The 22,196-nt window shown below is 35.2% G+C and overlaps 1 pseudogene; it reads left to right on the top strand.

Moving 5' to 3' along the window:
- The window catches only part of LOC100472451, a 73,731-nt pseudogene that overhangs the window by 13,394 nt on the left and 38,141 nt on the right, over positions 1 to 22,196 (top strand).

Genomic DNA, 22,196 nt, shown 5'->3' with positions numbered 1-22,196 from the left:
AGTCTTTCATGGTTCATTCCCCCTTCTGTTTGCCCCCCCTTCATTCTTCCCTTCCTTCTCCTACCGATCTTCCTATTTCTTATGTTCCATAAATGAGTGAAACCATATGATAATTGTCTTTCTCTGCTTTCTTAGCATAATCTCCTCCAGTCCCATCCATGTTGCTGCAAATTTTGGGTAATCGTTCTCTCTGAAGGCTGAGTAATATTCCATTGTATATATGGACCACATCTTAATCCATTCGTCTGTTGAAGGGCATCTCAGCTCCTTCCACAATGTAGCTATTGTGGACGATGCTGCTATAAACATTGGGGTGCATATGGCCCTTCCCTTCACTACATCTGTATCTTTGGGGTAAATACCCAGTAGTGCAATGGCTGGATCATAGGGTAACTCAATTTTTAACTTTTTAAGGGGCCTCCACACTGTTTTCCAAAGTAGCTGTATCAACTCGCATTCCCACCAACAGTGTAAGAGGGATCCCCTTTCTCCACAACTTCTCCAACATTTGTTGTTTCTTGCCTTGTCAATTTTTGCCATTCTAACTGGCGTAAGGTGGTATCTCAATGTGGTTTTCATTTGAATTTCCCTGATGGCTAATGATTTTGAACATTTCTTCATGTGTCTGTTAGCCATTTGTATGTCTTCATTGGAAAAGTGTTCATATCTTCTGCCCTTTTTTTGATTTGATTATTTGTTTCTCATGTATTGAGTTTGAGAAGTTCTTTGTAGATCTTGGATACCAGTCTTTTATCTGTAGTGTCATTCGCAAATATCTTCTCCCATTCCGTGGGCTGCCTCTTAGTTTTTTTGACTGTTTCCTTGGCTGTGCAGAAGCTTTTTATCTTGATGAAGTTCCACAAGTTCATTTTATCTTTTGTTTCTCTTGCCTTTGGAGCTGTGTATGAAAAAAGTTGTTGTGGCCGATGTCAAAGAGGTTATAGCCTATGTTCTCCTCTACGATTTTGATGGATTCCTGTCTCACATCGAGGTCTTTCACCCATTTGGAGTTTATCTTTGTGTATGGTGTGAGAGAGTGGTTAAGTTGGATTCTTTTGCATATAGCTGTCCAATTTTCCCAGCACCATTTATTGAAGAGACCGTCTTTTTTCCACTGGATGTTTTTTCCTGCTTTGTCAAAGATTAGTTGTCCATAGAGCCGAGGGTCCGTTTTTGGGGTCTTTATTCTGTTCCATTGGTTTATGTGTCTGTTTTTGTGCCAGTACCATGCTGTCTTTGATCACAGCTTTGTAGTAGAGCTTGAAATCAGGCAACGAGATGCCCCTAGCTTTGTTTTTCCTTTTCAACATTTCCTTGGTGATTTGGGGCCTTTTCTGGTTCCACACAAATTTAAAGGCTGTTTGCTCCAGCTCTTTGAAAAATGTCATTGGTATTTTGATTGGGATGGCATTGAAAGTGTCGATTGCTCTGGGTAGCATAGACATTTTAACTATATTTATTCTTCTGATCCATGAGCATGGAATGTTTGCCATCATTTTGTGTCTTCTTCAATGTCTTTCAAGAGTGATCTGTAGTTTCTAGAATATAGATCCTTTACCTCTCTGGTTAAGTTAATTCCAAGATATAATATGATTTTTGGTGCTATTGTAAGTGGAATCGATTCCCTAATTTTCTTCAGTCTCATTGTTCGTGTATAGAAATGCAACTTATTTCTTAGCATTGATTCTGTATCGTGCCACATTACTGAGTTGCTCTATAAGTTCTAGTCATTTGGGGGTGGAGTCTTTTGGGTTTTCCATATAGAGTATCATGTCATCTGCGAAGAGAGTTTTGTTGAATTTTAAATACAGTTTTAAATGCTGATAGGATCCATTAATACTTTAAAATGTTTAATTGAAATGGCTACTTTGAAAGTGAGAAGGTGCCTCTGTACTAGTAAAATTTATTAATTGTCTCTTTTCTGTGATTAGTTTCCCATTCTCCATAGCTGCCACATAAAACAGGATCATTTTAAGGGTATGTCTATTCTCCCTGTCATTTACGTGTATTTTCTTTAATCACAAATGGAAAGAAAAAAAAAATCCAATGGGTTTTTAAGGAAAAAAAATTGTGTACACCACAAATAATAATATCCTCATGGTCATCTAATATGACTCCCAATGGTCCCTGCCTCCTTCTATCATGCCCTTGTATAATCTCCTCCCCTTGAATACAACCTAACCCTGGTGCTCTGAATAGAATGAAGCAAAAGAGAAGGGATAGCAACTCCAAGATTAGATTATGAAATAAGGGTGACTTCAGTCTTGCTATCTTGCTCACTCACTCTGAGGGAATCCAGCTGCCATGTTTTCATCCATGTTATAGAGAGGCCTTCATGACAAGGAACTAATACAGACCCTTAACCAACAGCTAGTAAGAAACTGAATCCTGTATCCACATTCTTGAGCCTAGAAGCAGGTCACCTCCCAATCGTATCTTCAGATGAGACCATGCCTATACCATGGCTGCAGCCTTCTGGGAGACCTCAAACCAGAGGACCCCGATAAGTCACATCCAGATTCCTTATAGAAATTGTGAGTAATGAATGCTCAGTTTTTGTTTTTCTTTAAGATTTTATTTACTTTTTTGACAGAGAGAGTGAGCGCGAGAGAGGGAACACAAGCAAGGGGAGTGGGAGAGGGAGAAGCTGGCTTCCTGCCGTGCAGGGAGTCTGATGCAGGGCTCAACCCCAGAACCCTGGGATCATGACCTGAGCTGAGGGCAGATACTTAATGGTCGAGCCACCCAGGTTCCTCGAATGAATGCTCAGTTTTTTAAGCCACTGAATTTTGGGGTCATTGCTCATGTAACAAATGATAAGTAATAAACCTCACTCACCCCCACACCTCACACAGAACCTGTCAGTCAGTGAACAAAATGGATGAGTCAACAACAGGTGTTCACAGCAAATTTGTGGCTTAGTTCCTGACATTGAGTTAACTATCCGAGATCTGGTATTCATCCCTTGCTGATTATTAGTAACAGTTTGTGGGCAGCTGGTGCTACAGATAACCACAGATTATACTGTCATTTTATGTTTTATTCTAATAGCCCAAAAATTTTAATATAGCATTAGAAACTCTATAAGAAGTATTACACAGCTCAGTTTTATTTTTCAGTTTCTACAGTTCAAGAGGTTTTGACCTAAGCCCTCAGTGTTCTTGGAAATCAGTCCTAGGTACAAAAAATTCTGAAAATAAGAACCAGATTTCTTTCCCTTTCAGTTGTTGCCACATAAACCCTCCACTCAGAGCCTGATGGTCATAAATATACAAATATAGGTATAGAATAAAACTTAAACTACAATAGCTACCAAGTATTTATTGAACATCTCAAGTAAACAGGCTATCTACTGACTGACAAAAAGTTAAGTATAAGGTGGTAGCATGGTTTCAAATAACTATAAAAAGGATTCTGTAGAACTCAAAATCCACACCAAATCACCTAAGAGATGAGGTCTTAGAAGAGGAAGATGGAGAATTTGTGCAGAAATAAATCCCACTACTCTATTATTATTTTTTTATTTTTTTTATTTTTTTAAATATTTTTATTTATTTATTTAGACAGAGAGAGAGAGACATTGAGAGAGGGAACACAAGCAGGGGGAGTGTGAGAGGGAGAAGCTGGCTTCCCACTGAGCAGGGAGCTCTATGCTGGGCTTGATCCCAGGACTCTGGGATCATGACCTGAGCCGAAGGCAAATGCTTAACGACTGAGCCACTGAGGTGCTCCAACCTTATTTTTTTTTAAAGATTATTTATTTATTTAAGAGAGATAGAGAGAAGGAGAATGAGTGGGGTGGGTGGAGGGAGAGGGAGAAGCAGACTCCCCACTGAGCAGGGAGCCTGATGTGGGGCTCAATCCCAGGACCCTGAGATCATGACCTGAGCTGAAGACCAACTGAGCCACCCAGGCACCCCTAAATCCCACTACTTTAAAACCAATTTTCTAAGTTATGGGGATGGTGGCGCGTGCACACACACACACACACACACACACACAGAGACACACACTCTTCCTGGTAAGAAATCAATAGGCGAATGTTGGTCCTGATCCTGATCAGATTCTATACCATCGAGCCAATTATTTGTCTCTGTATCAGATCAAGATAAACTGAAGTGGCCCTGGGGCTTAAGTGTTTTCACTTCTATGTAATCAACATAATCACTAATACAAGTCATCTTGTGCATTCTCAAGTTTGTGTGGATATCACTGGAAATCTGCAGATTATATTGCACAACTTGTTTTTTAAAATTGAAATAAAAACAATCACAAAACACGGAATTTCAAAGAGAGTCTACTAAAAGGGGATGACAGTTTAAAACTCATGCATGGTTTCTGACTGAATCATTACATTTTTCTTATTGCAACCAGTTTCATTTTATAACGTGCAACAAAACTTATTCTATCACTGTGACACATACCATTAAAAAATTAAACCTAGAAACAAGATGGCTGGCCGCTACCATTTTATTTATAATAGTTTTTTTGCAACCATTAGTGGAAAAAATATATATAAACCTGGAAGTAAATTTTATAATAACTGACAATATAAAGTTATTACATATATTGACCGATTACTCAATAGCAACATGAAACATAAAAATGAAAAACTCAGTATGAATACATAAAAGTTGTTAACCGAGTAGATTCTAACAGTTCTCATTATGAGGAGAAAAAACATTTTTTTCTTTTTCTTTTTTTTTATATCTATAGGAGATGATGCGTGTTAACTAACTCATTATAGTAACCATTTCACAATGAGTGTAAGTCAAAATCATTATGCTGTACACCTTAAACTTACACAGTACCATATATCAATTATATCTCAACAGAACTGGGGGAGGGGCAAGATCAGAGACCAGAGTATAACCAGAACCGCTTACATTAGAAATAACAAAAAGTATCACATCAACAATCCATATTGTCTTCTACCTTATATTATTTACCTTCAAGAAAATATTTTTAGTGTAAAATAAGTACAAAGCAAGTTAAATGAAGGAAATAATAAAGATTAAGACAAAAATTTAAAAAAATTGAAAAGAGAAAACAATAGAAAAATCAATAAAACCAGAAACTGGTTCTCCAAAAAAAAAAAACCCCAAAAAAAAAAAACCCCAATAAATTAAAAAAAAAAAAAACTCAGGAAAATGGACACAGATAAAAAAAGAGATTAAAATTACTAATATTCAGAATAAAACCAGGAACATTCATTACTGACCCTGCCAACATCAAAAGGATAATGAGGAATTATTCTGAGTAACTTTATGCTCTTAAATTATACAATTTAGAAGAAATGGCCACAGGATAACACAATTATAAAACTCAACCAGATAAAATAGATAATCCGAATAATGCTAAAACCACTAAATAAATTGAATTTTTAATTAAAAAGCTCCCAAAAAAGAAATTCTCAGGCCCAGATGATTTCACTGGAGAATTTTCCCAAATAAAATGTTATGCAATGTCCTCTAGAAAATAGAAGACAGCGGAATACTTACTCTATGAGTCTGCTCTTACTCTGATACCAAAAGTAGACAGAATGCAACAAAAGAAAATTACAGACCAATATCTCTCATTGAACTTAGGTGTAAAAATTCTCAATTAAAAATTAGCAAATTAAGTCTAGCAATGTGTGAAAAGAATTATATGCATGACCAAATGGAATTTATTCCATGAACGGTTCAAGGTTAGTTCAACATTAAAAAATAATTCACAGTGGGGAGCCTGGGTGGCTCAGTCATTAAGCATCTGCCTTAGGCTCAGGTCATGATCCCAGGGTCCTGGGATTGAGACCCGCATTGGGCTCCCTACTCGGTGGGAGGCCTGCTTTTTCCTCTCCCACTCTCCCTGCTTGTGTTCCCTCTCTTGCTGTGTCTCTCTCTGTCAAATAAATAAGAATTTTAAATAATAATAACAATAATAATAATAATTAACAGTATTCTACCACACCAATTGGTTTAAAAGGAAAATTAAACATCATGTCAACTAATCCAGGAAAAAGCACTTGACAAAACTTAACACTCATTTATATTGAAAACTTACAAAGAGCAAGGAGTTCACAGGAACTTCTTCACATGAGCTAAGTTGTGTCTCTTCTGCCATCTTACAAATTTGTATGTGGAAGTCCTAGCTCCCAGTAACTTAGAATGTGTCTATTTGGAATAGGGTCTTTGAAAAGATAACTATCAAGTCATTGGGGGTAGGTCCTAATCCAATATGGCCAGTGTCCTTACAAGAAGGGGAGATTAGGATACAAACAATACAGAGGAAAGACCATGTGAGCACACAAAGAGAAAACTGCCATCTCCAAGTCAAGGACAGAGGCCTGAGAAGAAAGCAACTCTATCACCACCTTAATCTTGGACTTCTGGTCTCCAGGATTGTAAGGGAATAAATTTCTGTTGTTTAAACTATCAGTTTTTGGTACTTTGTTATTGCAGTCCCAGAAGACTAATATACTTCCTCCACTTGATTAAAGAGCATCCACAAAAAATCTACACCTAACATCAACACTTAACGGTGAAAGACTGAATACTTTACCACAATATTCAGGAACAAAGCAAGGATATTCACTTTGACCATTTTTATTCAACACACTGCTAAAAGTTATAGCTAGTACTTTCAGTCAAGAAAAGGAAATAAAAGTTATATTGATTGGTAAGGAAGAAATAAAAGTTGTAGAATATAAGATCAATATATAAGAGTAAATCACATTTCTATATACTAAAAATAAACATGTGCAAACTAAAAAATTAAAAACACAAGACCATTTATAGTTGCTTTAAAGAAAATGAAATGCTTAGGTATAAATCTAACAAGGTTAGATTTAGGTATAGCTCCAGGATTTATAGCTTAAAAATGACAAACTTCTGGGGCCCCTGTGTGGCTCAGTTGTTTAGCGTCTGCCTTTGGCTCAGGGCGTGATCCTGGCATTCTGGGATCGAGCCCTGCATCAGGCTCCTCTGTTGGGATCCTGCTTCTTCCTCTCCCACTCTCCCTGTTTGTGTTCCCTCTCTCGCTGGCTGTCTCTCTCTCTCTGTCAAATAAATAAATAAAATCTTAAAAAAAAATGACAAACTTCTGATGAAAGAGATCAAAGAAGACCTAAATAAATATAAAGACAAACCATATTTGTGGCTCAAAGATTCAACAAAATAAGGATATCAATCCTTTCCAAATTTACCTATAGGTTTAATGCAATTCCTATCAAAATCCCAGCAAGTATTTTTACAGCCTGGGCAAGCTTACCTAAAAATTTATGTAGGAAGAAACAAGATCTAGAAGAGTGAAAAAAAAAAAAAAAAAGAGGTTTGACAGGTGGGAATGAAGTGTTGATGAATCACTCTTACCTGATGTCAGGTCTTCGTATATAGTAACTATATGAAGACAGCGTGGTACTGGTGGAAGAAAGCCACACAGAAACAACACAGAAAACTGACATATAGACCGAATATGTGCCTTCCTGAGGTTGATAAAAATGTAAAAGCAATTCAGTAGAAGAAATACAGCGTTTTCAATGAATGATCTTGAAGCATTTGGACATTCATAGGCAAAAAGAAAGAAAGGAAAGAAGGAAGGGAGGGAGGGGGGAGGAAACAATCTAAATATCATACTCTTAATACAAATATTAACTCAAAATGGATTATGGACTTACATGCAAAACAAAAAAACTGTAAAATTTTTAGAAAAATACATAATACATAGATCTTTGGAACCTAGGGCTATGTGGTGAGTTCTTAAACTTATTACCACAAGCATAATCCATAGAAGAAAAATTGGATAAATTGCACCTCATTAAATTAAAAAAAGATTCTGTAAAGAGGGTGAAAATCAAGCTGCAAACTGAGAAAAAAATTTACGAGCCACATATCAAAGATAAGAATTATATATAGAATTGAATATGGAAATAGCTTTCTAGTGAACAGTGGAAACAAAAATGATCCAATTAGAAAATGGACAGAAACCAGTTATGTCATTTAAGAGGATATAGAGATATCACATAAGCACATGAGAATATATTCAATATTGTTAGTCATAAGAAAAACACAAATTAAAACCACAATAGTATTTACTGAATACCAGTAAGAACGACTAAAAGAAAATATAGTGATTACATAATACACCATGAAGGATGTGGAAAAACTAGATACCTCATACACTGCTGGTGGGAATGTAAAATAGGACATCTATTCTGGAAAAAGTATGACAGTTTCTTAAAAAACTAAACATTTGCTAACCATATGACCAAGCAGTTACACTCTTTGGCATTTATTCCAGAGAAATGAAAACTCAACGTTCAACCAAAAAACCTGTGTAGAGATGCCCACTGCAACATTATTTTTATTAGTCCAAATCTGGAAACAACTAAATTATTTCCATGGATCAATAAATATATTTATTATGGTTCATCCATAGGAACAAAGTATTCATACATGTAAAAATTTGGATGGATCTTTTAAGAATTATGCTGAGTAATAAAAAATACTCAAGAGGTTATGTATGATTGCATCCACATAACATTCTTGAAATCACAAAATTATAGAGATGGAGAACAGATAAGTGGTTATCAGGTATTAGGAAGGGGCAGAGGGAGGGAGAGACGTAGCCATGACTATAAAAAGGGAGCATGGGGAATCCTTATGATGAAACTAGCCTGTATCTTGACTATGGTAATGGTTCCACAGATCTAGGATAAAACTGCACAGGATACATACCACCCCCCNGATCCCCCCCCCCCCCCCCCATGAATGTTTATAAAACTGGTGAAATCTGAGTAAGGTCAGTGATGTGACAATGTATATTTCCTACTTGAGATATTGTACTACAATTAATGAAAAAAAATTGAGATTGGAAAAAATTGGGTGACGTTTATCAGGAACTGCTCTGACTTCTTTCTTTCTTTCTTTTTTTTTTAAAGATTTTATTTATTTATTTAACAGAGAGAGCAAGAGAGCACAAGCACAGGGAAAAGTAGAGGGAGAGGGAGAAGCAGGCTCCCCACTTGAACGGGGAGCCCAATGTGGAGCTCTATATGGGGCTCGATGCAGGGCTTGATCCCAGGACCCCTGGGATCATGACCTGAGCCGAAGGCAGACGCTTAACCATCTGAGCCACCCAGGCACCTCTGCTCTGACTTATTTCTTAAAACTATACATTAATCTATAATTATCCCCAAACAAAAAGTAAAACAAACAAAGAAACCATATTCTTAATGATAATCAGAACTTAATGACCATAATCATAATAGCTACTAACTAGGCATCGAGTGCAATGCTAAGCCCTTATAGTATCTTTTCTCTTTCTTGTTGTGGGAGCTCTATGAAACAGACACATTATTAATCCTTATTTCACAAATAAGAACATCAATGTTTTGAGAGTCAATAAAATTTGCTAAGAGGATGTAACTTATTTGCAAGAAAGGAGGGATTTAAACTCATGTTAAGTACAGAGCTAAGACTCTTGGCTACAACACTTCTTTTGTTACGTAAAAAAGTTTATCATCTCATATGTCCTTTATAGATTTGGCATAATCATTTGCAATAAATCTATACATATTTATGAATAAATGAATGCAATAATTAAACAATCAAATTTTATTGTCCGAAAGCATGGGCATAATGGTGTAAAGGAAAGAGCAAACTGTATGTTCCTTCAAGTCATATACTTTGGAAAACTAAATGAAAATCTGAGCTTCAGTTTCTTGATTGCCTGACTAGAGAAACGGATGCTTCATATATCTTTTAGATCCTATCTCTCAAATATCAGATGTCTCAAGCAAGTTCTTGGCATCACAGTTAATTTATGATTGACATTTTTAATGAGTGTCTGAAATGCCAATATTTTGTGTTGTTGATAAAACGATCCATATGTTTTACATTTCAGATACTCAGACAGCTGAATTGACATTCTGCTGCGAAATGTTAAATTCCTAATACGATTCCAAATCCAGGCAGTAGGCTAACCCATTTCCATAAGAACTTAGAATATGCTCAAGATTTTATTCTTGTTTTCATCTGAGACTTGGAGTTTTAAAGTACCTAGAAATGTGCAAAGACACATGTTGCAATAGATTAATCTTCCTCAAGAATGGCAAATGTTGTGTAGATTAACCATTATTTGCTAGCACAGGAACTGAGCCAGTAATTTCCTGTCTGAGAGCTCAGGAGACCCTCACCAGCACATTACAGGAACTTACTGCTTCTGTGTCAACTGTTCTTATCAGGACTATAAGCTTCAGGAGGGCAGGAAGTCGGGGTTTCCTTTACCACACATTCCCAAAATTTAGAATGGTGCCTGGCACACCGTGAGGATTGTTCTGTCAACAAAACTAAAAAGTAAACTACAAACATCATAGGCAAGCACAGTTAAATTTTTACCCAATTATTATATATCTATCCCAATTGCTGTGTTTATTTAAACCTCATCCCAATTAGCTTGGACTTAAAATCACTGCATTGTATTCTCTTTTTTTTTTTTATTTAAGATTTTATTTATTTATTTGACAGAGATAGAGACAGCCAGCAAGAGAGGGAACACAAGCAGGGGGAGTGGGAGAGGAAGAAGCAGGCTCCCAGCAGAGGAGCCTGATGTGGGGCTCTATCCCAGAACGCCGGGATCACGCCCTGAGCCGAAGGCAGACGCTTGACAACCGAGCCACCCAGGTGCCCCTGTATTCTCTCATTCTTAAACTTTGGTGCAAATATCTGAATACAGTATTTCAGATTCCTTTAGTTTCCATTCTCAGAGTATCTTGCTAACATAATAATTTAATTCATTTCCTTGGAATTCCTAATTTTTCTGTTGATTTACACATAGCAGAAAAAAGTAATAAGGTAACTTTCTCAAGATATTTCTTTGCACTGAGAACACACAAAAAAATCACCGATGCTTTTTAGCTCATTCAAATTTTCTTAATTGTATATTTTTTTCTCCTTTAGAATAGCAGGCAATCAATACACCTCCTCCTATCTTATCGCCTTCAACTCGAAGACCATGATCCTTCACACACCTTTTAACACTGATAATTTATGTAACATTGAACATAAGCACATTAAAGAAAACCACATGCTGAAAAAACATTATTTTCATAGAAATACCCCTTTTGAAATTAAAAAACATTATCTCAGAAAAACTCATTACTTCTTGTGGTATAGGAAATCACCATTCATTTCCATTTGTCTTAATTTTAAAAATTTATTAATTTTCTGTTTGTATTTTAGTTTACTTTTCATAAGTCTCAGAATTTGATCTCTCTAAAGGTCAGACCAGCATTTTAAAATAAAATTCAGTAAGGTAGATCACAGATACTCTGTGTAAGGTATTCTCTACCTTTTGCCTTTTCAGGAGCCCAGTGGGGAATTTCTGTCCCGCAAATGGACCAGACGATGATAACATATCACTGGCATTGTCCTTCACATTTTACAGTATGGCACATCTCCACGATCACACTTTTGTTTTTCTATATCAGGTCAGAGATGTCACTGCAAAATAATTCACTGTCTGGCTTTTTAGCAGTCTATCAGAAGTTCAGTCAAAAATATCTCATTCATTCATTCATTCATTCATTCGTTCATTCACAGAAAACATTCTATGCTAGATAATGAGAATGTAACAGTGATTTAGACAGTTGTGGCTCCTTTCCAGCAGGATAAAATGGCTTTCTTCTTGATTTTTATAAGAGTTCATAGCTATGATCAACTTGATGTTCTCTTTTTCTGTTGTATTCACCACGAACTATTAAGTACGATAATAGACCCTGGACATTAAGGGTCACTTTGAAGAGACCAACCCTCTCATGGCAACTGTACTTTTAATTCAAGATGACATTCATATCTTTCCAGCAGTGTAAATTAGACGTTTCTGTGTTCTAGCTCTCATCTATATATAAAGATACATATCTAGGTATACATAGATATGGATTATATATTATCCATAATCATATATATAGTCATCAAATACATATTATACATCTTTAAAATTAAACCTTCTAAAAGATCTCTCATTCTTATCCTTTTCTCTGACCAGGATCTAATCTTTTGCATGGATTCTTGCCTTCTAATTTTTTGCTTCTAGTTTCTCTCTGCAATCATGCTTCATATCACCACCAAAATCAGACAACTAAAACACAAATTTTCGAATTGTTTATAAAACAACCAAAGTAAAACAAAGTCAAAAACTTCAGCTCCAGACTCATTTCTGCCCTCTTTCCCAGAACTCCATCACCACCTGCGCCCCACACCACAGCAAAGTACATACATTCTGCAATTTCATGTCTTTGGTAAAATTCTCAGGTGGTCTCTCTTTTTGAGTCCATTCTACTGCGATCACACTCCCAGTCGGCCTACCACTTATTTCCCAATATCCATTTTCTATATTTCTACAGCAGCTTGTAGACATTTTCATTACAATTCAATTCATTATAAAGAAGTATTTGTGGGGCACCTGGGTGGTTCAGATGGTTAAGCCTCTGCCTTCGGCTCTGGTCATAATCCCAGGGTCCCTGGATCAAGTCCCGCATCGGGTTCCTTGCTCAGCAGGAAGTCTGCTTCTCCCTCTGCCTTTCCCCTGGCTTGTGCTCTCTCTTGATCACACTCTCTCCCTCTCCTNAAAAAAAATCAATCTTAAAAAAAAAAAAAAAAAGAAGAAGAAGGAGAATTTGTTTACAGCTGGTTTGTGAAGATAGGCCTTATATCTTACTTCATATAATCACAGCATCTACATTATGCCCTATAAAAGGAAAGAGAAAGAAAGGGAGAAAAGGAAGGAAAGGAGGGAGGGAGGGAGGAACTAAGGAAGGAAGGAAGGAGAGACAGGAAGAGAAAGAAAAGGAAAGAAACAATGACTTCTGAGTGAAGAAAATATTATTTATAGGTACGGGGTATAGTCCTACTAACATAATTTCCATATAATGACATTTTTATGTAGTAATTTTCCTTTTTTCTTATGTGATTAATTTATCTGTCTGCTAAATGTGATTAGATATGTATTGTGTAATTACAATTAATAAGGAATTAAAATAATTCATATGCTATGGATTTGCTTGTCTACACTTTCTAAAATAATGTATAAGAAATTGAAGGGGGGCAGAAGAATATAAATTCACATATCCAGCAAACATCTTGATGGCATGTGAAAGTGTTTTATTATTAAAATTATTAAGCAAAAAATTCAGAAAGCTCTCTTTTTTAACTTTTAACATTTTTAATCAATTATAAAAGAACTATATTGAAAATACATTAAAAAGCTCTTTCTCATCTGTCTACCTACCTGTTCTCTAAACCTCTAAGCCAAAGAAATATACTGTTAATATTTGCTAAAAATCATTAAAATATATTCTTATTTAAATAAGGAAGCATATTTGATCTAATATCTTGCAGGTTGCTTTCTCTCATAACAATGTATCCTAAATAGGTTCACCAAGAACATTCGGTGTTGTTGGAAAACACGAAATTTTAATGAGTAGCAAGTTCCATTATACAGTTGTACTGGTTTTATTTAATCAATTCTTATTATTAAATATTTAGGGTTTTTTTTAACTTTTTACTACTGTAATTTAAAATATGTTTTTTTCACATTCTGAGTAGGAATAGTCTTGGTTAGTTGTTCATAGAAATTTTACCAGCACTGGATGTTATTTTTTTAAATCTCCATAATATTAAATAGTGAAATAACTACTACTAAGTAGTGCAACGCTTTCTCAAATTATGAAAATAACCTACCAAGTACTCCCTTTCTCCTTCTCTTGCCTCAAAAAAGCCCATTTACTCAATGGTATCAACAGTGTTTCTTATAAATCAGATAATATCACTTTTCTGCTTAGGATATATTTTTAGCTTTGTGGGCAATACACACAATATGCCATTACTCAGCTCTGCCGTTTTAGGGTGAAAGCAGCCATAGACAATATGAATAAATGAATGGGTGTGTCTGTGTTCCAATAATATGAATAAATGAATGGGTGTGTCTGTGTTCCAATAATATTTTGTTACAAAAGGAGGTAGTGGGCAGAATTTGACACATAGATTTCTATTTTACCAACACCTGGCCTAAAAATATGGTTGTTTCTGACCTTATAGCCTAACTCATTTCCTTCACTCACTTAACTTTCTTGAAATGAGCCAGGCATTCTTCAACCCCAGGACCCTTGCTGTCCCTTCTTCCTGGAAGATTATCCTCTAGAAAGCTATAAGGCTCATTCCCTCACTTCCTCTCATTCAAAGCTCTCCTTAATAGAAAGGACTTCCTTTATTGTTCTCACTCTTTATTCCTTTACACTTTTAATTAATGTCTTTCATCGCAACCTGATTTTTGTTTTTTCCTTTTTGATTCTACCCTCCTCACTTAAAGCAAGCTACATAAGAGCAAGAATATATCTGTTTTGGTCATTGCTAAATCTCTAGGACCTAACACCTAGCTGTCTCAGTAAATATTATCAAATAAATGATTAAGTTAATAATGTAACACGTCTAATATTATTTACATATACATATGTATATATCTTTTGCAATATACAAATCTTTTTTTTTAAAAGATTTTATTTATTTATTCGACAGAGATAGACATAGCCAGCGAGAGAGGGAACACAAGCAGGGAGAGTGGGAAAGGAAGAAGCAGGCTCATAGCGGAGGAGCCTGATGTGGGCTCGATCCCATAATGCCGGGATCACACCCTGAGCCGAAAGCAGACGCTTAACCCCTGTGCCACCCAGGCGCCCTGCAATATACAAATCTTTTAAGAGTTTTTATGTTTTCTCTATTAACTACTGTTTTTTAAAACAAATTTCATATTATTAAAATAGCTTATTTTGATTTTTTTAATTTGGCTCCAAATATCTTTAAATTACTCTTTATTTCCAAGAAGTACATTTTTTGAGACTTCTCATGTCTAGATACAAAAATCTGAATCACAATCTGTTTTACTCAAAATTCTATGGAAATGATTCACTATTTTGGGGATTTATTTTTGTCTTTAACAATGCTAACGTCTACTTATTAAGCACTGAGTTGTGGGGTTTTTTTTAGTGTTTATTTTTTATATTTGTATATGAATAAGTGAAGAATTTTTGTTGTTGTTTTACTCTTTAAGTGTACTTACTTTACTAGGACGTGGATCTCTTTTCAGCAACAGAATCTGCCTGGAGGTGATCAGAGTGAAGGGCTGAGGGGAAAGCTCTGTGGGTTTGAATCTAGGCTCAAACTTTCATCCTGCTCTTCAATTTCTGCCTCTCCAAAACGCTGGTAATAATAGTACTCCTTTAACAGGGTTTAATAGGATTAATAAGTTGTGAATTTCAAATGAGTTTATAGAAAATAGAGCATTTTGGAAGCTAACGAGTATTATAAGCTCAATGCAAATTATCATCACCATCATCATTATCAATTAAACTTAGTATATCGTGAAATGCTTACATTAAAAAAGAAATTTTCTTCAAGTTTTTTATCTTATTTCTTAAGTATCACTCATCTTCAATTTTCATCCTGGGATTCTGTTTATAATACTACTATAAACTGTTAAATACTTCATCCATGCTTATTTTGTTATTTTCACTTTTACCTCTATCATTTATTTTTTAATTATATGGAAAATGTTTAAGCTATTTTAATTATTTTGGCACTAATTTTTTTTGTCTGAATGATCCAGTCTCATATACTTTTTTAAAATCAGAAATCCTCTATCAAATTAAGCAAAACTCACATCACCAAATATTCATTGGAAGCTTCTACTATGGGTTACATTATTTTTCCAGGAGCTATGGTTCTTTTTGAACCTCAGATTCTTCTCTCTTTGTGTCCGTACCTCTGTTTTTTTGCGTAAAGTATGTTTTTATTTTTTCCTAAGGATCAAATCTGTGAAAAAGGGATTATAATAAAATTTATTATAGTGATTAAATGTTAATATTTGTAGTACCCTTAGAACAGCACCTGACACGTAGTAAGTGTTTTGGAAGTAATATTAAGTTTAATCAATTAAAAAAATGCAAATAAACAAAATTCTACATTTTTCTATATGTTTTCTTGACTTTCATTATTTTTTTAAAAGATTTATTTATTTTAGAGAGAGAGAGAGAGCACATGAGCCTGCAGGGGAGGGGCAGAGGGAGATGGTTGCAAAAGAGAATCTCCAGCAGACTCCCCACTGAGTGTGGACTGGACCCAGAGCTCCATCTTATGACCCTGAGCTCATGACCTGAGCAGAAACCAAGAGTCAGATGCTCAGCTGACTGAGCCACCCCTCTTGACTTTCATTATAATTCTTTATCATACGGAGATGTTTGTTTCTTCATATCATGTCCTTCTTTTGAGATGCAACATTTTTTCTTATGTCAGATATTTTTTTTCTTTGTCTCATGTTTAACAGGGAGAATAATTCACTTTCATATTGTGCTTGAGGTAGGTTCTGCCAGCGATTATGGAAAATCCTCATCTCTTCTTTGAAGTTGACATGAAGGAGAACATTTAGATTCACTGTGACCTATTTGGTTAGAAAGATTAACAATAGTCGAGTTATTGAGAGAACACAAGACAGAGAGGATCGATGGTTTTCCTTGTTTGTTGGACACTAGCTGGAGCTGACTGTTCATCACCTGGCATTTACAGCAAGTCAGTTCACAGGCACTTTGCCTAGTCCAGGTACCAAAGTTAAGCAGCAGCCTAGACTAATCATCAGTACATTAGGGTCTCTATTAAACATGGCCTCATGAACTTCAGAGGAACATTGCTAGAAGGCTACTGATTTCCCTGACACAATCTAGTCCTTACACTCGAATTATGAGGTCCACTTACAAGTGATCTGTGGCAGGTCATGTGCCACATTTTTCCTTTCATTCATCTGCTTTTACCTATACTTTGCTGCCTGAGATGTCTTCATACACGCGGCACTGTTTTTTTTTTTTTCCTTCTGGTTTCCAATGCTAATCTTTTTCTTTTTCATAGTCACTTGATTATTTGAAAACAAATCTCAGTGTGGGCAATTTAGGAACATGCTCTTAATCTCCCATCATACCTTAGATTCTGACTAGTAACATTTTATGGTACTCACTAGTATCACTCACCATACCCATAAATATGATACAACAAAGAATAATTTTTTCCTATGTAAAAGTAGAGCCAATACCTAGGAATGACAGGAAATTGGGATAAACCTTTACCTGAAACACAACCTCATATATATTCACCTTATGGAGATTTTTGTTGCGTATATTTCACGTTAATGCCATGTGTTCATAGGAATCTTAAAAGTGTAGTTCTGCCCAGTGTAAATGAAAGCAAAATTTGAAGTACACTATCTTAATTATAAATGTTATGGGTCCACTGTTTGAGAGGGCTTTTCTCCAGAGATTACAAATAAAATGAAGTACATCCAATTAAGTGCCAGATTGACAAGAATTTTCCTTTATGCTTACTAGCAACCCTCAGATAACTCATTCAGAATTAGAGATTCAAGTACTCTCAATGACAGCAGGATTCCACTTTCTACTCACTCTGACATTTCTATCTACGCATAATGGAAATACTGAAACTCTTATTAAAGTGTCTGTGTGTTTAGTAAAAATAACCAAAAAAAAAAAAAAGGAAAGAAAATATGTTGCTGTTCATTTTTTTCTGTATCCAAAGAGATTTAAAAAAATTATTTTCTGAACATGTTATTTACAACTACAAAGCTCAAAACCAAATTAAGTACTCTCTTCTTCATAATAATGATTTAGTGTTTATGTGAAAGGAATTTACATTAAAAATGTACATGTGCACATGTTAAAATAAGGCAGATATTCAATATATATACATTCAATAATAGTATAATATATGTACTGCATTATAGAATACACTTACTCTGAAATTAGGATAGTACAATTTATAACAAAAGAAGAAAGAGATCAAACAAACTGATACAAAAATGTTTCAGAGAACAAAATTTCACCTTCCTAATTTATAAAAGTATAGTCTTAAAAAAATAGAGTAATTATCCCATCTACCACTTAGCAAAGATGAACACTCAACATAAATAGAAAAATTTTTGACAGCTGGGATAATGTGCCTTAATGGTTCATTGACAGGCAGACTGGTTTCGACCATCTGCGTATTTATTTCTATTTCCATGGTGGTCCAGCTGCAAGTGTTACCACATTTGATAATGCCTTCAATTAGATCTTCACTCTTAATGGATATCATTATTTTTCATAACCACCCTCCCATGGGTTTCATTCAAAGTAAGCAATAATAAAAATACATAAGTGATACAGTTAACATTCGGTAAGTTTATGTCTCATTTTACTATAGGAGTGACAAATACTGATAGGTTTGAGCAAATGTATGGCTTTATACTGATTTGGTATATCTCAATTTGTCTCCTCAGTGATTTGTGAACTAATCCTTTATCACTCTTTTAAATTATGTATTCACCTGATATATTTTACATGAAAGGAGGTTGTGTATGTTAGTGGACACCCAAAGATCCATTCCTACTTTTATTTGCCTTTATTTTGTGATTGATTCCTGCCTTCTTAATCAGCTCTCCTTTTAATATTCTAGAAACACTTATGGTTCTCCATGAAGTAAGATAAAAGCTGAATTACAATTCATTTTTTCCTTAGGGTCTCAAATGATAAAGGTAGCTTTAGAAATCTGAGACATGCTGAGATTTAGCTGAAAGCAAGAAGAGACTTAAAATATCCCCACAACAAAAAAGCCTGTAGGCAAGTAAGGTGGACCAATTAAAGCATTCCAAGTCATTCCTGATGGTGCTTTAAGTCAGGTGTTAATTATCACTAGACTCACTAGGGACCCAGCCTTTTTTTTCTGTGTATCAAGACCTACTTGGACCTTAATTTGGCTTTGTCAAAATAACCTTTGTCTGTGACAAAAGTCTTCTTTAACTTGTAAGGCTGATTAAGCTCTGCTATATAAGAATGGTGAGCTAATTTTATTTTGAAGTCTTTTGAAATCCATACTTAATTTCTCTCCAGAATACATCTACCACGTAAGTATTTTCAAATGAAGTCCTAGTCATAGTCCTGAGCCATTGGGATTACTTTTTATTACATAGAGCCAATATTGTTATATTGCACTGGACAACAGAAAATGTTTTTAATAGCTAAAACTATTTGTTAAAAAAAAAAAAGAAAAAAAACAAACTATCTTACACATGACAAACATCATGGTTTTGGTTTATTGCTTGGAAAAAAAAATTTTGGCTAATTGGTGTGTAGTGTCTTTGTCAACCCTGTACTTAAACCTCTGTTATTAGGGTATAATATAGATACAGAATATCTATATTGCCTTTTTGAGGTCCTGATATCCCCACCACTTCTTTTTAAGTCAAGACAATATATTTCTCATGATGTAGCTATTTCTTGTCCTTTATGTATTTTGTGACAGGAAAGTTTCAATCAAACCAATATTGTGAAGCTGAGCTTGGTGTTATCATTTAAAAGGCATATGTTTTTGTTTTGTTTTGTTTTGTTTGTTTTTCCTTTTAATTTAAATTCAATTAGCCAACATACAATATATCATTAGTTTTTGATGTAATATTCAATGATTTATTAGTTGCGTATAACACCCAGTGCTCACGACATCACGTGATGCCCATCACCCAGTTGTTTTAAAGAAAACAAAACCGGATTTGCGGCCCTGGTCTTGTATGTACCATGTATGTGGCCTTTGGCAAATGACTTACATGAGTCTCAAACTCCTCACCCTTAAAGAGTGGATAAGTGTGCAGGGTTTGTTGAAAAGATGAGAATTTAATGCATGTGATGCACAACACAGTGCCTGATAAAAAGTGAATGTGTGTTAATATGCCTTATTATTGTTATTAGTATTAGAATTCTCATTTTGTTAGGGTATTTCAAATTATTTGATCACTGCTTCATTAAGGATCCTATATAGCCATGGAAACTCATTATTCCTGTTGTAATGTTATTTTATATTTTGCAATCAAATAAAGAATCAACGCCTCTTGGATATTTTAAATGTTGCAGCTTCCAAGTTATCCAGAATATTGTGTGGAAATTTGTTTTCTGCAAATCCGTCTATGCTCAAGAGTGTAGTTTAATTGTAAGCACATGGTGAACGTGGGCATGTCAAGAACTGTCTCATTTGTATCTTTCTGTCTGCCAAATCATACAGAACCAACTAAAGTAAGTGAAGTAGAGAATGAGCCAATTTTCTGAGAAGCTTTAGGACGGACACATGTGACATACTAGAGGAATGCAAGAGCAGAAATAAACAATAGTATGTAGCACAATCTCTTGCTAAGAGTGACATTTCCAAGTTTGGGCTAAATTTCATCATTTCCCTAGAAGCAACCCAGGAAGTGATTACTATGTAACTCTGTATATGGCCTAGTTAAGAGTTTCTTTAAAGTTTCAGCTATATAATTTTGGTTTCTCCATACCTGGAAACGTTCAGTTTTCTGGTAAATTAGGATGAGTATAAAAGTGTATGACCAACAGTAATTGAAAGAAAAATACTGGTGGTTTCTGCAGTTTCACTAGACCACAAAGTAGAGATAATAGAAGCTGAGGTCAACAAAGCAAGTGCCCCCACCTGGCAGGCATTTCAGGCAAGAAACTTTGACATGATCTGAAGTTAATGGTCTTTACTCTTAAAGGGAAACAAACAGTCATGTTGTGTTTAAAGATGGATATTTTCCACAATAAGATGAAAACAACTTTATGTTTAGGACCTTTTTTCACTAAAGAAGCTAAACTCAGATTGTTATCATGTGCGAGTATAATATCAGTTACCAAAAGCTTCTGTTAATTTTTATAACCCACTAAAAGATTAGAGAAACATTCAGTGATTCCCCAGAGTAACTGTAATCACTCACACAGTGTATAATGTTATTCTGAGAACATCAATTGCTTAAAATTGATAACAGTTCCACCCTAGAATTACATAGCCAATTATGTGTCTCTTTCATTTGTCACACCAGATTAGATTTCTGGCCCATCTAATTAGGCAGATTGCCTTTGCCAGTGACCAATACAAGCAATGTTTCAATGTGAGGAAAAGAGAACACAATGATCCAAGAAGTGAAATAAATTAGCAGGGTCTCACTGTGTTTGCTTCCTGAGAATACTAGCATACAATCATATGGCTAGAGCTTATTAACACATATAATACTAATATATAACCTGATACAAATACATCTGACACATTTTGACATAAAAATCTTTAAGGACATTTGAAAACATCATTCAGGACATTTGCTTCTATCATTCTGAGTATCAGTTAAAAAGTCTTGTCATATGCCCAATTTAAAAGAAAAAGAAAAAAAACTCAATTGTCTTAAACAAACCGAATGCATTGATCTATAGGATTGAAATACTCCAAGTTAGGCAGCAGTGTTTACTGAGGCTTTAGCTCTATTTCATCACCCATTCTAACACCACCATTGTCTTCAGTCTTCACAGTAGCTTGAAAGCTCCCCATCAATCCTCTGCACACATTTGTTTTGTTTTGTTTTCATAAAAAGTGATGGAAGTTATTTTATCTGGCTACCAGAAGATAAAAAAACCTACTTTTACTCTAATGTGATCCTCACAGGCCACATATATAGGCAAAGAACATCTACTTTCTCGGTTTCCCATTCCTTTCAGAAGACTTCTGCAAAAGTAGCAGTCCTAGCCATTCTTTCCACATTTTCCTCTCTTGTAATGGAGGAGGCACGTCCTACCTAATTGGTGAGGAGCTAAGGTCTCCCATCCTTTAGTAAATCCTTCCTGGGAGAATAAGGTGTTCTTGTAACTTCTTGTGTTTATACTGTTGCAGCAAATATTATAGTCTCCTCTGGGGTTTTCTCCCTTTCCTGTCTGCAAGTGTCTCCAAGAAAGGATGAAATAGTTATCACTATACCTATATAGCCTATTGTACAACGCCAAATTTATAGTACTCAATATATAGGTGATGATGAACACATGAAACTGAAATTTATTTCAGTAGTATCACAGCACGTTTTAGAAAGGCCTACATGAATTCATATTGCATTTCTGTGATTATTGCATCATTCCTTCATTTTATTTCTTCAGTTTCCACTTGCTATGTGTTATTCCTTTCATTTGGGGATGAAGTACCATAGAGCGAAAACTTGATCCTTACTTTTGTAAGCTGCTTTTAAAGATACATGGCTTGAAGACTGCTGAATTAGGTATTCTAGGTTGAAGATAAAACCAGGTGTTTTCATGCAGGATAACA

The sequence above is a fragment of the Ailuropoda melanoleuca genome, chromosome 5 (genome assembly GCF_002007445.2).
Source record: "Ailuropoda melanoleuca isolate Jingjing chromosome 5, ASM200744v2, whole genome shotgun sequence".
In the NCBI taxonomy this organism is placed as follows: Eukaryota; Metazoa; Chordata; class Mammalia; order Carnivora; family Ursidae; genus Ailuropoda; species Ailuropoda melanoleuca.
This window is presented reverse-complemented; position numbering and strand designations above follow the sequence as displayed.